Source organism: Nicotiana tomentosiformis, chromosome 1, assembly GCF_000390325.3.
Source record: "Nicotiana tomentosiformis chromosome 1, ASM39032v3, whole genome shotgun sequence".
Taxonomy (NCBI): Eukaryota; Viridiplantae; Streptophyta; class Magnoliopsida; order Solanales; family Solanaceae; genus Nicotiana; species Nicotiana tomentosiformis.
In genome coordinates, this window is record NC_090812.1 from 63,711,769 (window position 1) to 63,723,146 (window position 11,378).

Sequence of the window (11,378 nt, forward strand, 5' to 3'; positions counted from 1 at the left end):
CCCAAACAAATGTACATGTTCAAAGAAGAAAGAGAAGGTCATTAGATATATATTTTGTATAATCAATCATGCATAAAACACATAAGTAAATGATTGGAGCAAAATATAACAAGCTATCAATACTCAAATACTATGAGAACTTATACTAATGTGGCGGTTATATATGGTAAATAATTTACATTGAAAACATTCCGTTGTCATTAATCACTAAACCCAAAGAGAATAACAAGTTTCAATGAATTAAGGGATAAGGAGAGTGCTCCACTCAAGGTCGATGCCCCTTTGAATCCCCCGACACTTCAAAGTTCCTAAGGGACTCAAGGCCAAGGGCAATGCTTGTGCCGGGGAGAGCAACCCAACCTAGAGTTAAACTATACTCCCAAATACCCCTGACCACTAACGACTCATTTTTCTCCATACGTTTAAATGCCAATAAGGCTCTTTCAATATAAACCAACTACCATAATACCCCTACCACAAAAGTATACTTTCTCTTGTCAGAATAACATAAGGACAGAGAAACAGTTTCATTTTTATAACTACATTTCCAATACTAAATGAATGAAACACACATTAAACAAGTCTGAAGGTCAGGTTCCCAAACATACATAGAGGCAAGAACACCATAATGTTACCGCTAAAGAACCAAACACTTGGGATCAAAATTTAAGGATAGATAAAGAGCACACAGTTCAGATATGCAGCAACCTAGAAATACAGATGCCTCTGTCCTTGCAGACTAATCATAGATTGGTTAGTTCAGGTCTTGCCACTAACACATACATAGGTTAACAATACTACTTGGAAATCTTTAAACTATCAACAAAGGTTCAGACAAACAGTCATAGTTAGAAACCTCTACAAGTGTTATTAAAGATACCAGAACATAATCAGAAATCTTAGCGTGACTACAGGTTTACAGATTTAAACATGGAATTCCTAAAGGTGCTTAACAGGATCACAAATTATCAATATTACTTCATTTTGGAATTGAGGGAATAAGCACATCTTCCTAATAGTATTAACCTTAGGTAAACTATTATGTCCAAGCAGTAGCAATAAGAAGTTTCTCTTAGGATTTACAGACCAGGTTCAATTCAGATTAGCAAGGAAAGAGAGGACTGAGTGCAATTTCAAAACAGTGTATAGGAACATGAAATCAGGAAGACAAATAGAGGTTCATGCAGTATTTTTCAATCAACTATACATAGATACTTCAAATGAGGTTATGATCTTACACAGACAGGGTGAGTTTCACCTATTATGAGACCAAGTGAGCAATGTCATAAAGGGGGTTACATACAAGGAAGATATTATACCAAACAGGTTTAACTCAGCTGTACAGACTAAGATTAACATCTAAACATGAGGCAGTTACACTCAGCTTGTAAAATAGTTATCATTCAAACTATAGCAAACATGACTATAACCTACTTTATGAAAGATAACTTGATCATAACAGAATATATGCATAAGGGTTACTGATATTCATAAAAGTTCACCTTAATGAGACTGTTTCATATAGAGATACCTAGAGATGCAACCAACAGTTAAACACAGACATAAGACTGTCATAGTAAAGACTCAGAATCTGCTCTTAGAGTTAATAAACACTTATATAGAGAAGTAGAGCATTTAAACACTTAAATTTCACATGCTTTAGCTAAATGATGAGGGATTAAACTATGAGCTTCAGGTTTGTTCTAGTTAGAATTATTGAACAACAACCTCAACTACAGAACAACAGAATGCAGGAAAACATGTGGTAGGGATAGAGATCACAGCAGAATCATTAAAGAAAATATGAAGTCTAGGCAAACATGAGAAGTCATTAAGGCATATTAAGGAAATTTAATCATGTAGATTATTTGAATTTAGAATAAAAGTCGCTAAGGTCACATAACAACTTAATCAATAGCAATTAGAGATACTCAAAAGTAAGAAAAATGACCACGAGTTAACAACACATTATTATAAACTGGAAATAACATCTATACACTAATGACAAACATCATAAATGAACACAATTAGTAAAAGACAATAACATCTTCATGATATTCGAATAAGACAATCAAAAGAGAAAAGGTGGAGGTGTTATGACCTTATCTAGGGCATGGGGAAGTAGGTTTTGGTGATATCGAGGTCCATTTGTTATTTTGATCTCAGGAATAGTTCTGTTTGGTGATTTAAGACATGAACGCAAAATTAGGTGTCATTCCGAGTAGTCTAAGTATGATTCGGCGCGTTCAGAGCAAGTTGAAAACGTGAAGTTCATAACTTGATTCAATATGGTTTTGGGGTACAATTCTTAGTTTCGTTGTTATTTTACGTCTTTAGAGAGTTTGAGAAGGTCCGTATCTTGTTTATAGACATGTTGGTGTATTTGGAAGGGGTCCCGAGTGGCTCGGTTGTGTTTCGGGCCGCCCAGAGTTATGTTTAAAACACCAGAATTTTCTGTTCTGGTTTCCTCCTTCGCGAACGCGGAGAAGTAACCGCATTCACGATGAAGGACAAGGGCTGGGTGGAATATTGCACTATGCGTTCGCGAGATGGAGAATTCGTTCACGGAGCTCTGGGCCACTGCCTTCACATTCGCGAAGTGAGAGTCTAGTTGTGGAGGGGGTCAGTTGTTGGTCTTTGCGAAGAGGCCATCGAGTTCACAATGGGCAGGGCAGCTAGGCCTTCGTGTTCGCATGGCCTTTTCCGTGTTCATGAAGGGTATTTTTTCTGGGCTTGGTTTTTGGCCTTCGCGATCGCGGATGCCCAATCGCGATCGCGTATAAGGTCCACTAGGCAGAAACATTTTAAAAACGGGACTTAGACCCATTTTTCTCATTTTCTCACTTGCGTAGTCCGAATTTGAAGCTTCTTGGAGAAGGGTTATCACCTAGCTATTGAAGGTAAGTAATTCCTACCCAATGTAAGTTTAATACATAGATTGTGGGTAGATTTTAACGTGTAAAATTGTGAAAATTATGGGTTTAGTTGAAATTCCTAGGTTTTGATAAAAATGAGATTTAACCACGAAAATGATTATGGAATTGGGTAAAAATTATATATTTGAGTTCGTTAGGTTATGGCTAACATTTATCTTTGAAAAGTTTTGGAATCCGGGCACATGGGCCCGAGGGTGAATTTAAGGAATCTTCCAATTTGGGTTGGGTAAGTACTCTAATAGCTAAATTATTAATTTTTGAGTGTATATTGATTATTTTATATGACATTTGGCTAGCTTCGGATTGTTCGGCACTAAGTTGGGCCCTTATAGTAAATTTGTGGTCGGAAAGTGAGCTTTGAAACGAGGTAAGTCTCTTGCCTAACCGTGTAAGAGGGAATTTACCCCATAGATGATTTAAATTAGTATTCGATTCTAATTGTGGGGGGCTACGTACGCACGAGGTGACGAGAGTCCCTGCGTAGCTACTAGTTATGCTTAAGTCTGGGTAGTTTAGGACCTAAATCATGAAATACTTGTGATGTTTGCACCCTACTTGTTAATTAAAGTGCCTAAGTTATATTGAACCTTGTTAAAGGATTTGTAAAGATCGAATTTCACTTACTTGAGTTTTGGCGGGTCACTTGACCGTTAATAGAGATTGTGCTTCTTTGTGTATTAGCCTTATGATAGCTTTTAAATTGGATGTTCATTAAGTAATCTCTCTTCTTGTGGAGCGGGCCGCACGCCTCGATAGTATAATAGATACATCTATATTTCCTGTCGCTCGACCCTCGATAGTGTACACATTATTCTAGATCGGGTCGTACGACCTCAGCATAAATCGTGCGTGTTAATGCTTGAAGCCCGAATACACATGATATTATTTCCATGAATTGAGAGGTTAAAATTTATTTATTTGTTCGGAATTTATTTGGAATTAGTATGTGTTAGTGAAAGACTTTTGGAATTTACTGTTAGTTAAAGAATTATTTAATCATTGATGCCATTACGTTAATATTATTATTCACATACTCTATGCCTATTTAGCATTTCTGTATTTTATTGTTAGCCCATAGTAAGTGTCGATGTCGACCCCTCGTCACTACTTCTTCGAGGTTAGACTGGATAGTTACTGGGTACATGTTGTTTATGTACTCACGCTATACTTCTACACTAATTGTGCATGATCTGAAGTAGGTGCATCTGGCAGTCGTTCCGGCATGCATCCCCGTTACCCCGGGCCTAGTGGTGAATTGCTCTCTGAATCCGTTCTGCGGCACCCGGAGTCTCTCTTTTGTACTTATTTTCTGTCTACTCTATTTCAGACAGTAGTTTAGAGTTTTGTATTTTCTACTAGCGCTCATATACTTGTGACACCAGGACTTAAAACACATGCTAGTAGACTTTATGATTTTGGAGAATTTATTTCCCTGCATTTGGTCGCTCATCACCTTTTGCTTTACTTTATTAAATTTTCTACTCCTTATTTTCTTAATAAATGAAATTCAACTACTTGGAAATTTATTAAAAAGAAAAATTACATGGTTAGTTCACCGTTGGCTTTCCTAGCGGCACATGCTATCAGAGTACTAGGTTCACGTAGTTCTCATAAGTTATGAGCAAGCCTAATAGAGTATTGCGGATCGGTGCAGAGACGTCTGTACTTATCTTCGAGAGACTATAGGGTGTTAGGAAACTACTCTTTCTTCATTTCCTATTGTGAAGTTTATGTTGTTCTTAGTATCCTTCTCTTATTCTCTCACAGATTGTGAGGACGCATGTGGCAGATGTATCCGACAGTGGAGAAGTTGCTCCCCTTGTTGCTAGAGGCCGAGGCAGAGGTCGAGGGAGGGCTCCAGCTCGTGGTAGATGACGAGGGCATCCTAGAGTTGCTCCAGTTATGCCACAAGTGGATCAAGTAGAGGATCCTATTATTGAGGAGGAGGGATAGGTTCCTGCAGTGAAGCGGGCCCCAGTGGATTTCATGTTAGCGCCAAGATTGCACGAGGTCCTAGGCCGTATGCTGCGGTTCATGGATTCTATGACTCAGGCTGGTTAATGTCCAGTAGACCCAGCCACATTTCAGGCTCCAGGGCATGCAACTACCGTATATCAGACCCTGAGCGCACTACCCGTGGGTGGAGCCCAGCCTGTTGCAGCAGCTATACGTGAGTCCATATCAGTTGCAGCCTGCGAGCCGCAGAAGCTATTGGACAGATGGACCAGTCTACATTCTCCTGTCTTTGGAGGTGAGCTACATGAGGACCCCCGGGACTTTATGTATCGGTGCAGGAACAGACTGCACAACATGCAGATATTAGAGTCCCACGGGGTGGACTTTACCACCTTTCAGCTGGAGGGCAGGGCCTGTAGATGGTGGCAATCCTATCTTCTCGACAGACTAGCAGGTTCTCCTCCCATGACTTGGGACCAAATCACACGCCTCTTCCTGGACAGATATATTCCACCCTCTCAGAGGGAAGAGTTGCGATTTCAGTTCGAGCAGCTCCAGCAGGGCCAGATGTTGGTGACTGACTATGAGGCGAGATTCTCTGAGTTGTCTCGCCGTGCACTTATGATACTTCTTACCGATGCAGAGAGAGTGCAGAGGTTTGTTTCAACTTTGCATTCTGGTATCCAGACCACTATGGCCCGAGAGGATGAGATGGGGACTTCGTATGAGCTAGTTCTGGAGATAGCTCGGAGGATCGAGGGTATTTGTCAGCGGAGCAAAGAACAGGTGACGAGGGATAAGCGGTTTCAATATTGTGCAGGGTTCGGTGGTGCACCGTCTAGGGGCAGAGGTCAGTTTGTGAGGAGTCAGTCTAGCAGGTTCAGTGTACCAGTGCGGCCCTATTTCAGTGCCATGCCAGAGAGCTCCTACCGCCCACCAGTAATTCAGGATTCCTCCAGTAGGCCTTCAGGCCATCAGGGTCAGACATCAGGTCAGCAGTCCACGGTGCTAAAAGGTTATTTTGAGTGCGGGGATCTTGGTCATGTGAGGAGGTTCTGCCTCAGGCTTCGGAGCAAGGTAGTACAGCAGGGTCAGCAACCTATGATTACAGCACCAGCTGCCCAAAGGTGGAGGGCAGGTGGGTAGAGGTTGTGATCATAGGTATTATTTCTGTCTGCGGTAGAGATGCTTTGGTACTATTCAATCTATGGTCTACATATTCATGTGTTTCATATCTGTTTGCTCATTTCTTGGGTGTTCCTCGTGAGTCCTTGGATACTCCTATTTATGTGTCCACACCAGTGGGATATTCTGTTGTTGTGGATCGGATCTATCGATCCTGTATTATGACTTATTTGGTTATGAGACTAGACCGGGTCTTTTGTTGCTCGATATGACCGACTTTGAGTTCATCCTGGGCATGGACTGTTTATCTCCATACCACGCCATCCTTGATTGCCATGCCAAGACTGTTACCTTAGCGATGCCAAAGTTGCCTAGATTGGAGTGGAAGAGTTCGTCTGTCAGTGCATCTAGTTGGGTTATCTCCTTTCTGAAGGCTCGACACATGGTCAAGAAGGGTTGTTTAGCTTATCTAGCTTATGTTCGGGATACTACTACATAGACTCTAGTGATTGATTCGGTGCCCGTAGTCTGGGAGTTATCCGATTTGTTTCCTTCTGATATTCCACATATGCCACCAGATCATTTGGCTCCAAGTAACCAACCTATCTCTATTCCACTGTACCGTATGGCTCAGAATTAGTTGAAAGAGTTAAAATAACAACTTGAGGAGTTTCTAACAAAGGGGTTTGTCAAACTGAGTGTGTCTCTTTGGGGTGCACCGATGTTATTCGTGAAGAAGAAAGACCGGACTATCCGGATGTGCATTGATTACCACTAGTTGAACAAAGTTACCATTAAGAACAAGTACCCGTTGCCTCGTATTGATGATTTGTTTGACCAGTTGCAGGGTGCGAGGTTGAAGATTGGTGATTCAGATTTTCCGAAGATGGCCTTTCGGACTAGATATGGCCACTATGAGTTTCTAGTGATGTCCTTCGATTTGACTAACGCCCTAGCGACGTTTATAGATTTGATGAACCAGGTGTTCAGGCCGTATATTGATTCATTTATCAATGTCTTTATTGATGACTTTTTGATCTACTCACATAGCATGGAGGAACACGAGAAACATTTGAGAATGGTGCTTCAAACCCGGGAACAGGTGCTATATGCTAAGTTCTTCAAGTGTGAGTTTTGGTTATATTCTGTGGAATTCTTGGGGCATGTTGTGTCAGGCGAGGGTAATAAGGTAGATCCCAAGAAGATCGAGGCAGTTCAGAGTTGGCCTCGGCCTACCACAGCGACTGAGATCAGGAGCTTCTTGGGGTTAGCAGTTTATTATCGTCGGTTTGTGGAGGGCTTCTCATCTATTGCAACACCTTTGACGAGATTGACCCAGAAGGGTGCTCCGTTCCAATGGTCCGACGATTGTGAGGCGAGCTTTCAGAACTCAAGACATCCTTGACTTCAACACCGGTGTTAGTATTGCCTTTCGGTTGAGGGATGTATATTGTGTATTATGATGCTTCATGCATTGGCCTGGGTTATGTACTGATGCAGGAGGGGCGAGCTATTGCATATGTTTTACATTAGCTGAATCCCCACGAGAAGAATTACCTCGTACACAATTTGAAGTTGGTCGCGATAGGTCATGCTCTTAAGATCTGGAGGCATTTTCTTTATGGATTGTCCTGTGAGGTTTACCCCGATCATCGCAGCTTGCAGCATTTGTTTAAGTAGTGGGATCTCAATTTGAGGCAGCGCAGGTGGCTTGAGTTACTAAAAGATTATGGTATTACAATCCTTTATTATCCGGGTAAGGCGAATGTAGTTGCGGATGCCTTGACCAGAAACGCAGAGAGTATGGGTAGTTTGGCATTCATCTCAGCAAAGGAGAGGCCACTAGCTTTGGACATTCGGTCCTTGGCTAACAGACTTATGAGGTTGGATATTTTAGAGCCCAGCTGAGTTCTTGCATGCGTCGTCGCCTAGTCTTCACTATTCGAGCAGATCGAGGCTCGCCAGTATGACGATCCACACTTATTGGTTCTAAGAGAGACAATACTACAAGGTGGTGCCAATGGGGTTACTATCAGGGAAGATGGTGTTCTATGACTCTAGTGTCGTCTATGTGTTCCTAATATGGATGGATTAACGAAAAAGATTCTAGAAGAGGCATACAATTCTCGGTATTCTATTCATCCAAGTGCTATGAAGATGTATCGCGACTTGAGGTAGCATTATTGGTGGCGGCTGGTGAAGAAGGACATAGTTGAGTATGTAGCGAGGTGCCTAAATTGCCAGCAGGTTAAGTGTGAGCATCAGAGGCCAGGTGGCCTACTTCAGCGGATGGTTATACCTGGGTGGAAATGGGAGCGCACCACTATGGACTTCGTAGTTGGGTTGCCACAGACCTTGAGGAAGTTTGATGCAGTTTGGGTCATTATCGATAGGTTGACCAAGTCAACACACTTCATTCCGGTTGTGACCGCGTATTCTTCAGAGAGATTGGCCCAGATTTACATTCAAGAGATTGTTCGGCTGGATGGTGTGCCTGTTTCCATCATATCAGATAGAGACCCTTAGTTTATTTCGCATTTCTGGAGGGCAGTACATAGTGAGTTGGGGACTCAGGTAGATCTCATCACAACCTTTCACACGCAAACCGACAGGCAGTCAGAGCAGACGGTTCAGATCTTGGAGGATATACTTAGAGCATGTGTGATTGACTTTGGAGGGCAGTGTGATCGATTCTTAGCTTTGGCGGAGTTTGCTTACAACAACAATTATCAGTCCAGCATCGAAATGGCTTCATTTGAGGCCTTGTATGGTCAGCGATATCGTTCGCCCATCGGATGGTTTGAGCCCGGCGAAGCTAAGTTATATTGTACTGATTTGGTGAAGGATGCCTTAGAAAAGGTAAAGTTGATTTAGAAGCGACTTTGCACAGCACAGTCCAGACAGAAGAGTTATGAGGATCAGAAGGCGCGTGATTTATCATTTATGGTGGGCGAGAAGACTCTTTTGAAAGTCACACTGATGAAGGGAATCATGAGATTCGGCAAGAAGAGAAAGTTGAGCCCATGGTTTATAGGTCCATTTGAGGTGTTGAGGTGAGTTGCGAAGGCTGGTTATGAGCTTTCTTTGCCTCCCAGTCTATAGGGAGTTCATCCGGTCTTCCACATGTCTATTCTCTGGAAGTATCATGCTGACATGTCGCTTGTGTTAGACTACAACACGGTTCAGTTAGATGAGAGCCTGGGTTATGAGGAGGATCCAGTTGGCATTATTGACATGTAGGTTCGCCAGTTGAGGTCCAAGAAGAATTCTACGGTACAATTTCAGTCAAGGGGTCAACCAATCAAGGAGGCGACTTTGGATACCGAAGAGGACATGCAGAGCAGATATCCACACTTGTTCGGCACTCCATGTACAATTCTAGACCCGTTCGAGGACGAACGTTTGTTTAAGAGGTGGAGAATGTAATGACCCGACCGGTCATTTTGCTTTCTAGATCCCCATTCCCCTAATTAAGACTCCCCGTATGTGCCTTTAGTGTTTTATGACTCGCGGGGAGGTTAGTTTGGGCTTGGAAGGGTTCGGATTGAAATCAGAACACTTAGTTCCTTAATATTGGCTTAAAAGGGGGTTAAGCTTAAATTGGATCAACATTTGTAGTAAACGACCTCAGAACCGGGATTTGACGGTCCCAATAGGTTCATATGATGATTTTGGACTTGGGCGTAGGTTCGTATTGGGTTTTGGATGACCCGAAAGCATTTCAGTGCATAAAGTTGAAAGTTGGCGCATTGAAGGTTTTAAAGTTCTTTAAATTTGGTTTGAATAGGTTTTGGTGATATCAAGGTTCGTTTGGGATTTTGAGTTGTGGAATATTTCTGTATGGTGATTTATGACTTGCATGCAAAATTTGGTGTCATTTCGAGTAGTCTAAGTATGATTCGGTGCGTTCGGAACAAGTTGAAAACTTGATTCAACTTGTTTTTTGGGTGCGATTCTTAGTTTCATTGTTGTTTTATACGTTTCGAGAGTTCGAGCAGGCCCATATCTTGTTTATGAACTTGTTGGTGCATTTGGACGGGGTCCCGAGTGACTCGGGTGTGTTTCGGACCGCCCGAACTTAAGTTGAAAACACCAAAATTTTCTATTCTGGCTTCCTCCATCGCAAACGCGGAGAAGTAACCGCGTTTGTGATGAAGGAAAGAGGCTAGATGGAATATTGCACTATGTGTTTGCGAGATAGAGACCGCGTTCGCGAAGCTCTGAGCCACTGGCCTTCGCATTTGCGCTCAGGCCTTCGCGTTCGCGAAGTGAGAGGCCAGCTGGGAGGGGGTCAGTCATTGGTCTTCGCGTTCGCGAAGAGGTCATCGCGTTCGCGTGGACTTTCCCACGTTCGCTAAGGATATATTTTCTGGGCTTGGCTTTTGGTCTTTGCGATCGCGGATTCCCAATCGCGATCGCGTATCAGGACCACTGGGCAGAAACATTATAAAAACTGGACTTAGACCCATTTTTCTCATCTTCTCACTTGTGTGGTCCGAATTCGAAGCTTCTTGGAGAGGGATTTCCACCTAGATATTGAAGGTAAGCAATTCCTACCCAATGTAAGTTTAATACATAGATTGTGGGTAGGATTTAACATGTAAAATTATAGAAATTATGGGTTTAGTTGAAAAATCTAAGTTTTGATAAAAATGGGATTTAACCACGAAAATGATTATGGAATTTGGTGTAAATTATATATTTGAGTTCGTGAGGTTATGGGTAACTTTTATCTTTGAAAATTTTCGAAATACGGGCACGTGGGTCCGGGGGTGAATTTTAGGAATCTTTCAATTTGGGTTGGGTAAGTACTCTAATAGTTAAATTTTTAACTTTTGAGCGTATATTGATTATTTTATATGACATTTGGCTAGCTTCGGATTGTTCGGCACCAAGTTGGGCCCTTAGAGTAAATTTATGGCCGGAAAGTGAGCTTTGAGACGAGGTAAGTCTCTTCCCTAACCTTGTAAGAGGGAATTTATCCCATAGGTGATTTAAGTTACTGTTTGATTCTAATTGTGACGGGCTACGTATGCACGAGGTTGCGAGAGCATGAAATACTTGTGATGTTTGCACCCTACTTGTTAATTAAAGTGCCTCAGTTATATTAAAACTTGTTAAAGGATTTGTAAAGACCAAATTTCACTTACTTGAGTTTTGGGGAGTCACTTGACCGTTTATAGAGATTACGCTTCTTTATGTATTAGCCTTATAATAGCTTTTTAATCGAACGTTCATTAAGTAATCTCTATTCTTGTGGAGCGGGCCGAACGCCTCGACAGTATAATAGATGCATCTATGGTTCGTGTCGCTCGACCCTCGACAGTGTACACATTATTCTGGATTGGGTCGTACGACCTC